The sequence below is a fragment of the Embiotoca jacksoni genome, unplaced genomic scaffold (assembly GCF_022577435.1).
Source record: "Embiotoca jacksoni isolate LCO1_2020_lvr unplaced genomic scaffold, fEmbJac1.0.p SCAF_7, whole genome shotgun sequence".
NCBI classification, from domain to species: Eukaryota; Metazoa; Chordata; class Actinopteri; family Embiotocidae; genus Embiotoca; species Embiotoca jacksoni.
In genome coordinates this window covers 10,825,104-10,842,069 of record NW_027185425.1, presented here as the reverse complement: position 1 = coordinate 10,842,069, position 16,966 = coordinate 10,825,104, and the positions used below count along the sequence as shown (strand labels likewise).

General features: G+C 41.1%; 1 protein-coding gene across 1 annotated transcript in view; it reads left to right on the top strand.

Annotated features, from left to right (window-relative positions):
• The window catches only part of LOC138214832 (CUB and sushi domain-containing protein 3-like), a 337,499-nt gene that overhangs the window by 156,293 nt on the left and 164,240 nt on the right, over positions 1-16,966 (top strand).

Below are 16,966 nucleotides of genomic sequence, written 5' to 3'. Positions count from 1 at the left end.
CTCTCTATCTGGCTCCTCACTCACCCTATGTCTCTTATGCCTTTATCGGTTGTCATCAGAATTTTATGACAGCTGTATGATAGATACCAGGTCTGAAATTATAACTTAATGCATCTGTACGGACGGGTCTGTCCTGAAAAGACTCTGCAGTGTTTCAACACAATGGGAACATTGTTACTTTCTAATTTCATCTATGTAGCAGTCCATTAGCAGTTTTCTTCAATTTCTTCTGTCTTTATATGCACCTCCAATTTCAAAATAGCTTCATTGATATCACTGCAAAATTTGTTTATAACATGTTGAAACACACTGCAAAACATATACTTTTGTTGAACACTCAAATCAACGTGGACCTGAGAAATCTCCAAGACACCTTTTTACTGCATGTGTGTGTTTGTTATTTTCACTCTTCCCCGTAGGTCAGGTTGAATACAATTTATTCATGAAACTTTTCAAAAAGAGGTTTCTGATATTGCAGACATGTCTTTGTTGTGCTCTCGCTCTTATTCTGTTACTTTCCATTTTCGCCGATGAAAGACTAATTGAATGAGAATCTCAAAGTCATCATGGATGCTGCACTTTTCTTCCTCCTCTCTCTGCTCCTTGTCTTTCCTTTCTATCTCTGTCCGTCTTTATCTCCTCTGATCACTTATTGTGCCTTTTCTTCTTGTTTCTCTTCCTGCTCCGTTTTAATGCAACACAGTAATTGATCTTGCTTGCATGGAAGGTTTTATTCACACACACACACACACACACACACACACACACACACACACACACACACACACACATTTATGTGGCTAGCTTTGTGAGGACATTCATAGACGTAATGCGTTCACTGGCCCCTTGCTCATTGGTTACCATCACAACTATGTGCCTAACCTAATTCAAAACTCAACCCTAAAATCAAGTCTTAAATGGCTCTTGGGAGAATGTTAGAAAGTGCGGACCAGCCAAAGTGTCCTCAGTTAATCAAAACATCCTCACTCCAATGGTTTGAAACTCAAACTAGTCCCCAATAAGAATAGTTGTACACAAACACACGTAAGTTTGTTCTGCTATCCTTGTTCGTACATTGCATTGTCTTCTATGTATTCAATTCAATTAAATTCAACTTCATTTATCTAGCGCCAAATCACAACATAGATTATTTCATGGCACTTAACACATTAAAGTCCTTACAGCAAGACTTTACAATATTATACAGAGAAACCCAACAATTCAACAATTCCCACATAAGCTAGGAGGGAAAAAACTCCTCTTTAAGGGAGAAAAACCTCCAACAGAGGGAAGGAAAAACTCCCTTTTAACAGGAAGAAACCTCCGACAGAACCAGGCTCAGGGGTGGGCGGAGCCATCTGCCTCGACCGGTTGAGGTGAGAGGAGAGCAGAGAGATAAAAGGACAGCATAGAGATAGAAGAGAACTGTTGGTGGAGACGACAAGCGCAGGGCAGAGACATGCAGAGACATGCAGCTCCATGACGGGACATCTGCAAAAGAAAGAACAGAAACTACGTGAGCGAGTGAACTGTATGGAGAGACAATAGACAATAAGAAAAAACTATGGGAGAGAAAAGGATGGTAAGGTATGAGCCAGTTAAAGAGTAGGAGGAAAGAAAAGAAGCTCAGCATGTAACGAGGTCCCCCAGCAGCGTCGGCCTATAACAGCATAACTAAGGGTTGGTTCAGGTCTACCCGAGCCATCCCTAACTATAGGCTTTATCAAAAAGGAATGTTTTGAGTCTAATCTTGAAGCTAGAGAGGGTTTCTTCCTCTCGAACACAAACTGGGAGCTGGTTCCACAGGAGAGGAACCTGAAAACTGAAGACTCTGCCTCCCATTCTGCTTCTGTAAACTCTAGGAACCACAAGTAGACCAGCGTACTGAGAGCGAAGTGCTCTGCTAGGATTATATGGTTCTATAAGATCTCTAAGATATGATGGAGCCCGGTCATGTAGGGCTTTGTAAGTCATCAAGAGAATTTTAAATTCTATTCTTGATTTCACAGGAAGCCAGTGAAGTGAAGCTAAAACTGGAGAAATATGATCTCTCTTGCTAAATCCCGTCAGTACTCTTGCTGCAGCATTTTGGATCAGCTGCAGGGTTTTTAATGAGTAATTTGGACATCCTAACAACAAGGAATTACAATAATCTAGCCTAGAAGTAACAAACGCATGAATGCGTTTTTCTGCATCACGCTGAGGAAGGATTTTCCTGATTTTATTAATATTACGTAGATGAAAGAAGGCAGTTCTGGAGATTTGCTTTATATGGTGTCTAAAGGACAAGTCCTCATCAAAGATGACTCCAAGGTTCCTCACAGTTTTGCTGGAGGCCAACATAACGTCATCCAGAGTAACTAAGTGATTAGAGAAAGAGTTTCTAAGGTGTTTAGGACCAAGTACAATAACTTCCGTTTTGTCTGAATTTAGAAGCAGGACGTTTTTGGTCATCCAGGCATGTCTTTTAGACAGGCTTCAAGTTTTACTAATTGATTAGTTTCATCTGGTTTTATAGAAAGATATAGCTGAGTGTCATCTGCATAACAATGGAAGTTTATGCAGTGCTTCCTGATGACATCTAATGGAAGCATGTACAAAGTAAAAAGTATTGGGCCTAACACTGAGCCTTGTGGAACTCCATAACTAACTCTTGTTTGTCTGGAAGACTCATTGTTGACATGGACGAACTGGAATCTATCTGACAAGTAGGATTTGAACCAGTCTAATGCAGTTCCTTTAATCCTCGTAACGTCTTCTAATCTCTGTAATAAGATCGTATAATCAATCGTATCAAAAGCAGCACTGAGGTCCAGAAGAACAAGTACAGAGACGAGTCCATTATCTGAGGCTAACAAAAGGTCGTTAGTAACTTTCACCAGAGCTGTTTCTGTGCTATGATGAACTCTAAAGCCTGACTGAAAATCTTCAACCATATCATTCCTTTGTAAATGATAAAAAAGTTGATTTGCAACAACTTTTTCAAGGATTTTAGAAATAAACATCAGGTTGTAAATTGGTCTGTAGTTTCCTAAAACAGCTGGATCAAGAGTCGGCTTTTTAAGTAAAGGTTTAATTACAGCCACTTTAAAAGCCTGCGGTACATAGCTGGTTACAATAGATAGGTTGATCTGATCTAATATGGAAGTATTAATTAAAGGAAAGACTTCCTTAAAAAGTTTAGTTGGGATAGGCTCTAACAGACAACTAGAGGATCCAGATGAAGAAATAATTCTAGTTAACTCAGAGAGCGCAACAGGAGAGAAATTGTCCAAGTTTACATCTGGTCCTATTACATTACATTACATTTCATTTAGCTGACACTTTTATCCAAAGCGACTTACAATAAGTGCATTTCAACATCCTACAGTTGTTTCCAGGGCTGCTGTGCTTAACATCACATCAGTGACGGTGGCAGGAAGGGTCTGCCCGATTCTCTCCCTAATAGTGAGAATTTTATTGGTGAAGAAGTTGATGAAGTCGTTACTGCTGAGAGCTGAAGGAACAGAGGGCTCAACAGAGCTGTGACTCTTTGTCAGCCTGGCTACAGTGCTGAAAAGAAACCTGGGGTTGTTCTTGTTCTCTATTAATGATGAATAATATAAAGTCCTGGTCTTACGAAGAGCTTTCTTATATAATATTAGACTATCCTTCCAGGCCAGGTGAAATTCTTCTAAATTAGTGGAACGCCATTTCCTTTCCAGCTTTCTAGTCGCCTGCCTAGCAGAGCGTAATTCTGAGTTGTACCACGGAGACAACTTCCTCTGGTTCATTACTCTCTTCTCCAGAGCGGCGACATTATCTGGAGTTGTGCGCAGAGATACTGCAGTGTTTTCTACCAGATGATCCACTTGTGTGGGACTAAGATCAACGTAGATGCCTTCTATGCCTTCAAAGAGGATAAGCATGTAACTGCTTCCTTAAACTTGGCCACGGCATTATCTGACAGACATCTACTGTAGTGGGATTTATTCCCACATGCTGTGTAGTCCATTATTGTAACTTAAAATGTTAATAAGAAGTGGTCCGACAAAACAGGGTTTAAGGAAATACAATAAAATGTTCAGTTTCCATCCCATACGACAGAACCAGATCGAGGGTGTGGTTACCACACTGAGTGGGTTGATTTACATTCTGAGAAAAGCCTATAGAATCTAATAATGAGCTAAAACTAGAACTGAGGCTATCGTTGTCCATGTCAACATGAATGTTAAAGTCTCCCACTATCATCACTTTATCTGAACTCAGCACTAAATCTGATAAAAAGTCAGAGAATTCAGTTAGAAACTCTGAATAAGGACCGGGTGGGCGATAAACAACAACAAATAAAATTGGTTTCTGTGCTTTCCAGTTTGGGTGGGAGAGACTAAGAGTCAGACTCTCAAATGATTTATAAATAAGTTTCGGTCTTGGATTAATTGATAAGCTTGAGTGGAAGATTGCTGCCACTCCTCCTCCTCAGCCTGAATCTCTTGGAATATGATAATGAATATGACTGGGAGGAGTTGCTTCATTAATACTAACATATTCTTCCTGTTGCAGCCAGGTCTCTGTGAGACAGAGTAAATCAATCTGATGATCAGTTATCAAGACATTTACTAACAGAGATTTAGACCAGAGAGATCTGATATGTAATAGTCCGCTTTTAATTGTCAGATTTTTTTTATCCATTAATTTGGTAGGATACATTTTTATTACATTTTTATTGATAGATCTTTTCTTGAGTTTTTTTTTAAATATAGGTGGTCTGGGTACAGACACAACCTCTATAGGATGTTGAATGTTTTGGGTTAGTGACAGCTCTAAAGAAGTTGCAGAGGAGCGTGCGTAAGACTTGCAACTTTGCGTCCTGGCCTCAACCCTGGGATGTCAGGTTTTAGGGCTGTTAAAGAGACACGGCCATATTTTTAGAAAGAAGAGCTGCACCATCCAAAGTAGGATGGATGCCGTCTCTCCGGATCAGACCAGGTTTTCCCCCAGAAAGTATTCCAATTGTCAATGAAGCCCACATTGTTGGCGGGACACCACCTCGACAGCCAGCGGTGAAGTGAAGACGTACGTCTAAATATATCATCACTGGTCCGGTTAGGAAGGGGTCCAGAGAAAACTGCGGAGTCCGACATTGTTTTTGCGAAGTTGCACACCGATTCCACATTAACTTAAGTGACCTCCGATTGGCGTAACCGGGTGTCATCACTGCCGACGTTAATAACAATCTGACTGTGTTTACGATTAGCCTTAGCTAGCAGTTTCAGGTTTGACTGGGACTATGCCTCCTTCGTACTGTCACCCAGCCGCCCGGCTGTTCGGGTGCTGCAGGGGACCGGCTAACTAAGCCTGGCAGCTTTGGCAGCCCTGGGCAGCTTTGCACCCCCTCCCTGAGAAGCTCCTACGGCTCGCTGGTTATTTAACATGGTGCACAGCTGCGATTCTAATTCGGTGACCCTGGCCTCCAGAGCCCTGACTACACTACATCTATTACAGGTAGCATTATCATTCAGGGAGGCAGGGTCATAACTAAACATGTCACACACCGAGCAGGAAAAACAAGAAGAGGTGGAGGGAGAGAGGGAAGCCATTGCCAACTGCTGAGCTAGCGGTACCAAAACGCCAAGTTAAGTGAACGTTGGTCAAAGATTTAACAGTAGAATTGCTCAAGAAGAGCAAGCGTGAGTTTTAACGTGAGATTAGAAGAAGTGTGGAGAGAGTTAAGGTACGTATAATTCAGGAAAAGAAGTTGAAATAGCAGAGAGGAGTAACACTGGTCACAATGTTTGTAGACAGGAAGTGACGCAATACGCTCACCGTAACGTCAGACATCAGACGAGATCAGCCTCAGTATTGTGGACAGCCAAACTCCGACCCTAACCTCAACCAATCAAATATGTAAATGTAAAGATAAACTGTAAATAGCACAGCCCACGGGTTCAAAAACTCGACTCACTATTAGAACTTATTATATATTCCATAGCACCCTTGAACCCTGGCCTTATCTATTTTTTTTATTCGATAAGTTGGATGCGATTTTTACGAGAACAGTTCAAACAAAATAAGATTTAGTAGGGGCCAGTAGTTGTTAGTTAGTAACTCCTACAGCCATCTTCATAACCAGACAGAAAAAGAGAGAATGAAGTATAATTTTTAATGCTAGGAAGTTTCACTGCGGTTGGATTCAAAGTCTCTGTTTCCGGCCGGGTTTGTTCTCATGTACAATCAGTAATGTTAATGTAAACACCGTTGATCTCTCACCGTTACCTTACCTTGTTCGCTGTTGTGTATTGATAATGGAAATCAGAAAACGTCCTCTATACACATTGAGAATGAGTGACGTGGTTCAGTGGTGGTTCGTACATGTAATCAGCTTGCTGACTTTTTCTTACTAATATTGATCAGCGTCTGTGTGTGTACGTATTGATTATGCAGGGCTAAATGTCAACTATATATAGACCAGCATACTGATGTGACTTCATGGTTGTCGTTGATCCATGTCACGACGTATTGCAGTTGCCTTTTCAGGTCTGTTTAGACTATAGACGGCCTGTCAGAAACTATTTGGAGGTGGCCATTGTAAGTTTTGTCTCATAAGCATTTTTGAAAGACTGTCATCACCGGAGACATGTGGCATTTTGCTATCAAATTCTCTGTGACAGTACCTGATTACGGTGACTATACTTGGTGACAGTAATCTAATAATTACTTTTGGAAAGGCACATCACTTTTCAGAGTTTGTCATTTTTATTTCACTTTATCATTGGATGTCTGTCTTCTTCTCCATGTCGTCTCTAATGCAATAATGATCTTAGATACCATTATTATTCACACACAATGAAAGCTAAAGGTACCCTGTGAGGTTTTCTTGTACACATCCAAGCACATTCATACAAGTGTTCCAGCCAGCTTTTGTAAATGTCAGTTCTCACTATTACTTTGATGCTCGTGCTACTTGCTGCCAAAACTCCATCCACCATCCATCCTCCTCCTTATGCAATTCAAGCCTTGATATTGTTGTTCCGCAAAGCTGTCATGATTATGTGCGTTTTCAACTTCCTTTGATCCAGATATCCAAGTATCTGTTCATCCTACCAATATGTAGGTCAAGTCTTTGATGTAAATATCTCTGACTGAAGTACAGTACATGTTCCCATCATCGTCCTGTGGAGTTGGCAGGAATCAAATCCTCTGCGCGTTCACCCAGGCACAGGTATGTCCTTGTGTGTGCGCTCGAACAGCACAAGAGACAAACAAAAAGGGGGGCCTGCTCATCAAAACATTGCTTCATAACACCAATAATGCTCAAAGAAAACGACATGAAATACTTTTGTTGTGCATAATCCATACTTTAAAAACAACTCACAGTTTTGATAACACTGAGCTGAGTAACAACTTTAAAAAGAAAATCCTCATGTTTCTCAAGATATCATGACTTCTCTGCATGACTGACACCATTGCTGTATGAATAAACTGTCTCGATAGATTTCTGCTAATCCGTATCTAGATGTTTGAGTAAATCATTTCATTCTAATTTGGTTGTGTGTGTGTGTGTGTGTGTGTGTGTGTGTTTTGCTGCGTTGAACGTGCGCCCCAGCAGGTTGCACAGGAAAATGTAACGCTATCGGAGGATAGGAGGGCAGGAGAGGGGAGGTGAACGTGGCTGTAGAGAAGAGAGACAAGAGTGGAATGTATTTCGTCAGGGCTGCGATGCGTTAAACTCGCAGTATGCAGCTATTTGTTTAAGATGTCAGCGATGACATTTAACACTCACCAACACCCGGGGTCTCTCTCTCACTCTGTCTCCCCCACGCACACGGATGAAAGCACATTCAAATAGGCAGACACGTACACAAACACAGGGACTGACACAGGTGAACACACACAAACACACACACACACACACACACACACACCGTCGAACATGCGCATAAACTGACACACACACACTGGGGGTGGAAAGAGTGTGAGGTAACCCTTATACATCACAGCGTGAAGGATTTGTCATTCCAGTTGTTAATTGAGAAACTTTAGTTAATGACCAGGTGAGAAAAAAAAAGGACGCCGTGCTCACCCATCTCAATGCTTTAGAGCACGGGTGGGCAATTATTTTTTCCATGGGGCCACATGAGAAACAGAACATATTGTGGAGGGCCAGGCCAAAAGGCTGAACTCAATTCTGCATAATAAGCACTGCAGCTTTAGTCCATGCAAGAGGTAAAATTAGAAAATATGTTTATTTTGTAATTTCCAATCAACCTCACACGGGCCAGTCAGAATCAACCAAAGAGCCACATGTGGCCCGCGGGCCACACAATGCCCGGGTCTGCTCTAGAGTCAGACAGCGAGAGAGACAAAGAGTCTTTTCCATTTTACCGCTTTTTGTTTACTCCTAACCTGCTGTCACTCAAATTGGTGTCCCTCTCTGTTCCTTTAACCCTTGAGCTATCATTTATTTGAACAATTCCTACCTTTTTTTTACCTTCAACTTGCATTTTGCCTGTTACAATTATTTGTACCTAGGGCCACAGCTCTTGAGGTGTCCTCAAGCCCTAAGAACACTGTGGTGTAGCTGATCCAGTTGTCTGAGGAGACACGCCACAGGGATTTCTCCACTACAGGTTAAACAGAGTGTCATTTTTATATTGTTGGCCTGGTCGTTGCAGTGCTTAAAAAGAACATTCAGCTATAGCCAAACAATTTTATTTGATATGGCCACTTTCTGACACAAGCCTCGTGGGGTCATAGTGGGTAATCATAATGGTAAGCGAATAATCACAGTATAATAAAATCCAAATTTTATCTCACTATATCTGCTACCAGAAATCTAAATATGAATCAGATTCAGGGTCACAAGACTACTGCTAGAATGATAATTATGATAGCAATCTATCTATCAATCAGTGCCTTCTCTCTTTATGTCTCAATCTGTTGATCTACCATTAAATCACTCTTCTGCCCTAATTGGTCTAAATGTCAGGCTGTTAGTTGACTGGCAGACAGCATCTGTTCTTTGATTTGTGGACAGATGGTGGGAGGAGCTGAAGGTCAGCATGGTTGCTAGTTGTGTGTGAGTGGGTGTGCACCCTCAACGCCATGACCGTTCGTCTGAGATGTAACACTGCCAAGAATAGGACAGCAACCAATATGTTTCTAACAAGCTTTAAATCAAATAATTTATGAGGGAAACGAGGAAGAATAATGGTAGTAACACAAAAAAAAGAACTGAATTTGAAGTCACTAAATCCCAGTTACAAAGGCAACTACACAGATGAGTCGTACAAAGTTGAATGTGGGTATTTATCGGCTTTAAATGTGCTGTGAGTTATCGATGTTTGAGGGTTTTTTTTAACTTTGCCGTCGCTCAGCTCCAAAGCCACAAAACAACTTAATACCTGAATACCAGAAGGAGCTTCTTACAAACAGTGGTCACAAGTTGAAGCTTTCCCATAAAGAGATGAAAAATCTCAACAGCATATAAACCCCACAAAACCGCACCTTTTAAAGTAACCACAGAATTGAATCAATATCTAAGTGACCACCTCAAAAACAAAAATAACACCCTGAAAGCTGGTGTTTGTGACAGGACTGCAATTCACACAATGGCACATTCTTAGGTGTGAACAGGATAGATCTTGTAAATGAGAAAAAGGAATGTCATATATCACAATTTATTCTTCATCCAGATGGGTTTACATTTGGCAAAAAGAAGGATGCCTTCAGTCCACAAGTCTGCTGTATGGCCGAATAGCAGCTAAGGAACATGAGGCCAGATGGTGCAAACACTGTTCTCTTTATGCATCATTTTCCATATCCACTTATAAATCAACTCAAACATTATTTACTGAACATCTGCATAAGCCAGACATCTTGCCTGGAAGTCCTCCAGGAAGATTTGTGTTTCTTTTGTGCTTCATAGTCCAATATCCCATTACACATGCTGCAATACTGAAGCATTATCAGAGAGATAAGAGAAAGGAAGAAAAAGAATAAAGGATATAAAGACATAATAATGACAAGAGCTAATGTACCATTACTTCGTAAAGTCAGAACATCTGAAATGTATATATGAAAAGTTGGTCATACTTTTATGTAAACCTTAAAAACACAAGAATTAAACTTTTTTTTTTTCTCCCCAAACTGTTATCAGACTATTGAATAGATGGTTATTATCACACACCTGTGCTAAATATATGGGCCAGTAGGGGTCGACTAAACTTCTAGTAGCCATCGTATCACGGGAGTATCACGGCTCCCGTGATAGTTACAGAAGGAAGTTGGGTAAATTGGGGTTGGGATTGGTTGGATGGTTCAAAGACATAGCTTTCACCCAGATGTTACATTTTTAAGTTTCATAAAGTGTTCAGTGTAATAACTCACTTATTTTCTCCCAAACCATTCTCTTTTTCTAAACCTAACCAAACTGCAACTGTTAACTGCGCATGTCATTGATTAGGTCAACGGAAATTTACACCTTGACAATAAGAGACCATTTCTGATTTCCTGTTTCCTACAGGCAGTTGTTGTTCCCTGCTCCCAAACCTCAACCAAATATGTACCCAAACTAATTAAACCTCAACCATACCAACGGTATTTTATGATGTTTTTTATTGTCTTATTGCATTTTAAGTCTTGGTGTGAGAAGTTATATATGTATAGATTGCATGGATGGGTCATGATTTTCAAATATTCAAATAGTCATTTAAATATGAAAAATAGATTAGTATTTGCGAGTGTTGGTCTTATTTCCTCTGTTTTTAATGGTGCCTGGTTAAGATGTGTTATTCCCATCAGAAGTTGGCGGTAATGCACATAAAAGCTGTCTACCAACTGCCAATAAGTAATAAAAGAAGAACAACACGTGCAAAATGGCATTAATAGTCGATTGGTTCCGAGCGATTATCGAGATATTTTTATTGTATTTTTGCCTGAAATTGGCATCCATAACAGATTGTGTCTGGCATTTCAATGTAACTTAACTGCTGTCTAGATTTAAAATCGGAATGTGTTACAGCCACATTCCTGTATTTTCTCATCCAATCTTTTTCTTTGCATAGCTTATGCGCACATTGTTGCTGGATGGCATCCAAAAGCTAAGTTGGATTCCGTTCACAATGCCACAGATTCCATTAGTTTGGCACATCTGATAGCATTGCCTGTAAGGTCTGATTCTTATGCATCCGGAACCACTTAATGTATCCTGGCATGACTGGATGGTGAAAGTGACATTGAGACCAAGAGTGAAATTGTATACTCTGTGCGGTCGGTCTTCATGGCGCACACACACACACACACACACACACACACACACACACACACACACACACACACACACACACACACACAGTGCAGCTGCAGATGAAGCCTGATGAATGTCCGGTAACTCATCGGACCAGAACGTAATTTGTCACAAACATGTTTAACAGTCTTTGTCTATGTCTGTTCAGTCATTCATGGCAGGTAAACCGAGGTATGGAAAGGGTGATGAGGGAGAAAGAGGGCCAGCAATATGTATTCAGCTTTACCGCATATGGGGGGGCAATAGGGTGATGGATGGGAAGGAGGGTGGATGTAGATATGAGAGCAGAAGGGATGGATGGATGCAGCCCTGAAGACAGAGGAGAGGAAAGGATGATGTAGATGGCCCATAATCCTTAGAGGCTGACAGCACACTGGTTCTTCTGTGATTGAAGTCAGTGTGTGTGTGTGTGTGTGTGTGTGTGTGTGTGTGTGTGTGTGTGTGTGTGTGTGTGTGTGTGTGTGTGTGTGTGTGAATCTGATGGTGATAGTGATCTGCCTATCAAAGTGATGCAGGAAAGGGGATGGAGTTATGGGACAGAAGGGATGAAAGGGGGGAGAGAACCGTAGAGAGGAGAGGAGAGGAGAGGAGAGGAGAGGAGAGGAGAGGAGAGGAGAGGAGAGGAGAGGAGAGGAGAGGAGAGGAGAGGAGAGGCCGGAAAAGCCATTAAACATAAAATCAATCAGCAAGAAGAGAGAGAGGGAGCGAGAGACAGAGAGTGAAATGCAGAGAGTAAGATCTTAGAAAAAGACACAGCGAGACAGAGAAGGATAAAAAAGGAATCCTCAGATGACTGCGATATTGATGACAGCACAGTGGGGAAGAGGGGAGGAACGGATGGGAGAGAGGGAGGCAGGATAAGGAGGCTAAGAACGAGTGATCAAAGCACCCCAGGCCATGAGAGGGAAGGAGAGAGGGAGAGTGAGACGGGGGTGGGGGGTGAGAGGTGGGGAGGAATGAGGACGAGAGAAGGAAGTATGGAAGGTAGAATAGAGAGAGGAAGAGAATTAATGAGAGAAGGGAAGAGGAGGAGATGCGCTGTTTTATAAAAAATAATCTTGATGCAGCAAAGTGGAGAGGAGGGGTGTAACGGGAAGAAAAGAGAGGTGGTGTTACATCAACAACCAGAGAGAGAGCGAGGGACGAAAAGGCAAAGAAAAGGGCAACACCAACTCACTGATGTGATAAGAAATGAAGGCAACATGGCCCACACTACCTATCCCCTTCCCTCTCTTTCTCACACGCGCACACACACACACACACACACACACACACACACACACACACACACACACACACACACACAAACGCGCACGCCGCATCACACTAACATTAACACTTATAGCACCCTCTTCCACACAGACTCTACCTCCTCCTGTGGGTCAGTACACTCGGGCAGGATGAGTTCAGCCTCCCCAGGTGGCCATCTGAAATAATAGCAGAGAACAGAAATCAGCAGTGCAGCCAGATAGCAAAGCATTCGCTAACCCATAGATTTAGGTCGTCAAATTAGAAACACCAAACACAGAAGAAGCTGACATACATTGTTCTGACACCACCTCCGTGCCAGCAGGTTCCATGTTGGGAAACTGCATCGCCAGCGTAGCTACGCGTATATTGTTGCCACAGCAACCCATGCAAATAGGTTGGTGAGGTCTGGACACACCAAATCTGATCCGCTCCACTTTCAAATAACAGTGTGGACAGTCTGTCCGAAAGATCTGATCCGCTCTCCACAGTTTTGCCTATAAGTGAAAACAAAGAGATATGACTATTTGTGGAACCTGCAGCATGAAAAAAAAATCCTGGAAATATAGAAAATGATTCAAATTGATGTCCATTTCTAACTAAAACACAACTATGGTGAAATGCAGAACACAATGAGGTCAGAGCTCATTAAAATGCTATGTTAATCTATCCTTACTAGATGAATATATGGACGGACAGACGGATACCACTTTGTAACCATTAACAATTGAATAGCACTGTTTTAAAAGATTTGGAAAATAAATATTAAAATCTGAAATTGTGAAACTTTCTAGGAATATATTACTTTCCTGCTCTCTCTGGGAGATTTGGGGATAACTGTAATCCTTCATATAATACCTTCAATCTAACCAATGCACACAGATTTACCTAACAGGGTTTTGATAAGCAGATATCAAATAATTTAGCTGTCAGCCATTTTCTTATGATTTAATAATCAATCATATTTATTTCGTGTCTCGCTTTCGAGCAAGTTCCCTTCGTACGTTGGCTGTAGCTGCAGTGACCTCAGTGCTCCTTCTTTGTCAGGCACAGATTCAATTAAATGCTTATTGGATTTAAAGATTTCTGCTTAAAGCTGATCAGACTTGTATGTAATGAAATTCCATTTTTCGTCTTAGTTCAGATGGTGTGGATTCCAAAAATGCAGAAAAAGAAAGCTGCAGCGTGTTTAACCTATTCCAGAAATATAACAGCATGCAGTATATTTCACTAGGACCTGCTTTTAGTAACGAGATACACGATTGTTGTTTTAATAGCGCCATTTTCATTTTGAACTGCTGCTGAGAAAGAAAGGGAAGTGATAGGACACGAAAATTATGTCAGCTAGACACAGGTAATATTTAACACTGTCACACAGATGTGTGTGTCATTATGATTGATGGAGCAGGAGCAAGCAGTATCCAAAATTAACAGGTGCAACATGGAGAGCCGGCCAGTCGCACTTCATGTCGGACGCACACACATTTAGCAGAAGGTAATCAGAGTTGGCTTTAGGCATCTCACCCTCCCCATGTGAACACGCAACAAATGTCTCTTTTTATTAGAGCAGCTGCTCCTGAAGTGCTCTCTATACAGCCCTGCCATTCCTAGATGACACACAACCGAATTAGTGAGGATACTAATTGCATCATATGTCAGTTAAAATTATCACATAGAGTCATTACGTGGCTTTTCGCTTTCCTCCAAGTAGTTTCTAGTCTGGGTCAGGTTTACAATTATATACAAAAATGATACTGATGAATTTCACACAACTGCACTTCATATCATCTCCTTTATTAGCATATATATATATATATATATATATATATATATATATATATATATATACATATATAGCTTGCCAACTACTTCTAGTAGACACCCTTCAGTAGGAGAGGGTGTGCAACACATAGACACACACTCCCAGAGGAGCACACACAAATGAAACTTGACAAAGATGTTTTTTAGTATCCACATAAATGTTGATTATTTTCTTTTAAGATTTCTGTTTGAATCTGTTGTTTTGAACCAATCCAGGCATAACTTTACCTACCTTTGAATTTCTGTATCAGTTCAGTGCACCGTTTTTTCCTTTTATATTTAGGTTAGGATTTTGACAGCACATGATGCCATATTCTGCTCATAAGAGTGCTGCTTAGTTGTTTAGTTAAAAGTTTTTTTTTTTTTTTTTTTCATTATTTGACAAGTTAATATCCTCTCCTTTAACAAGAGCCACACATCAGTGCACCTTGAGGCCTTTCCACCTGTCTGTCAACTGTCACTGGCACATCAATAAGCTGGAGGGCTGGGAGAAGCGTGTGCATGTGCGTGTGTGTGACTGAGTGAGTGAGTGTGTGTGTAAGTGTGTATGTGAGTGCAGGTGCGTGTCCACCTGGTGCTTGCGGGCATCCTGCTGTTGTCATGATAAACCTGTGACAGCTGTCATCCTGCAAGCGCTCTCTCCCACGGTGTGGACACAAGGACACACAAACACACACACACACACACACACACACACACACACACACACACACACACACACACACACACACACACACACACATACACACAGACTCGCACCCGCCGACTACTGCATCATCGCTCTCCTGCAAATGCGATGGGGTCTCAGCAGGTCCTGGTTTGGGGTGCCGGGTCATTTGCACAAATCTCCTTAACTGTCTGGCTGTGGAGTGACTGTCTATCTGGATAACTGAATGGTCTGTCTGTCAGTGCCTGCTCTGCCTGTCTGTATGCCTCTCTGTCTGTCTGTCTCTCTGCCTGACTGACTGATTGAACAGCCTGTATGAATCTGCTTATATGAAAGAATTGTTCATGAATTAATGATGAATTTCTGCCCTTCACTGTCAGTACATCAGCACCTGTAGTTTGGGACAATGCAGGACTTATTTTTCATCTCAGCACGTGCAGAACACCAGCTTATGTCAAAGCATTTTGACAAAAGCGGCATTTCTAATGAGATGTAACCAATGGAAAATGTGTATTGTTCCTAACTTCAAACTCTGATCTATCGAAAAAGGCTCAGTCTATCTTAAAATTCATTTCAAACCACCTATTTTGTTTCACTCTGTTTCTTGTTTCTGTTGCAGTTTGTACCAACCCTTTGACTATTTAAATTCTGATTTTTCTTTTTATTTCCCTCTAGTTCTGTTTGTCTCTGTTTGTTCCTATCTATTTATGTTCCCTCGTTAGCCTCTATGTATTTCCTGTCTGTGTTCTGTCCGATTTTCTAATATATTTTGCTAATGTTTCTGTTCATTTATATTGGTTATCATCTGTTGCAAGATGTGAGTCTTGGACCACAGTTATTCTCTTTACCCCCTCCTGTGGGTGGAGTCTGGCTTGGTCCCTACCTTACCTCTGTCATGTGTACATGCATTGCCTGGATGAGCCTGACAGATGTGCATGTATACCTGACAGTGCCTGTTTACACTCTTATAAAGGACGTGTTTCTTTCAGCTTGTCAGTGAGTGCAGTTTAAGGACAACACACATCTGCTGTGTCCTCTCTAAATACGGATGATATCAACATGCGATGTGTTGTAGAGTGATATTAATCACGTGTCATCCCAAATTGCACTTACTGGTTTGTAGGAAAATACATGTCTGTTATAAGAGTGTGTTACATACAGTATTGCCTCTTTTATGTATAACTATAAATTATACGGGTATAATTTATACTACGTTTACAGTTGGACTTGTACGCTCTCAGAAAAAAAGATTCAACATTGTATCTTTTGTCACTGGGACACTGGCAAGGCTCATTTTGCTTTTGATAAATACAGTTTAAAATGCAGAGACTGGCATTCACTTTTGAATGAGGATATATAAGGAATAGACTGGATATAAAAGTAAGTGTTTTGATAAAGTGAATTGAGCACAGTTCTCTGAAATGACTCGCCAAACATCCAATGCCTCAGTGACATAACAAGGTCCAATGTAGTATGTTTTTTCTCAGTGAGTGTATCTGTATAAATTATATCTGTATAATTTATGCCGTGTGCACAGCGCAATCCATGTGTCTTTATCTGTTACACAGTAATCAGCACTACTATCAATTATATAATGCAACCAATCAGATGTGATCAATAATTGATCAGAAAATCAGGCAAATCTATCATCACATCTGTTTCTATATGTTCTGAAACAAATTGAGGTTTAATTGATAGACTGACTCTAAGCCAGCCAATTGGGAAACAGCAGAATCTGAAGTTCCTAGGTTGTGATTGGAGGAGACGAGAGCGGAGCTCCGTGATTGGAGAAACTTATTATTGGAGGAGAGGACAGCAGCTCTGAGTGTGACAGGAACAGCAGCCTAACCCCTGAACCCCACCCCTAATTCTAACTGGCTAAAAGAAAACAGTGTCATTCTTTAAAGGCAGAGAACTGACAGTCCATAAAAAATAAGGACTCT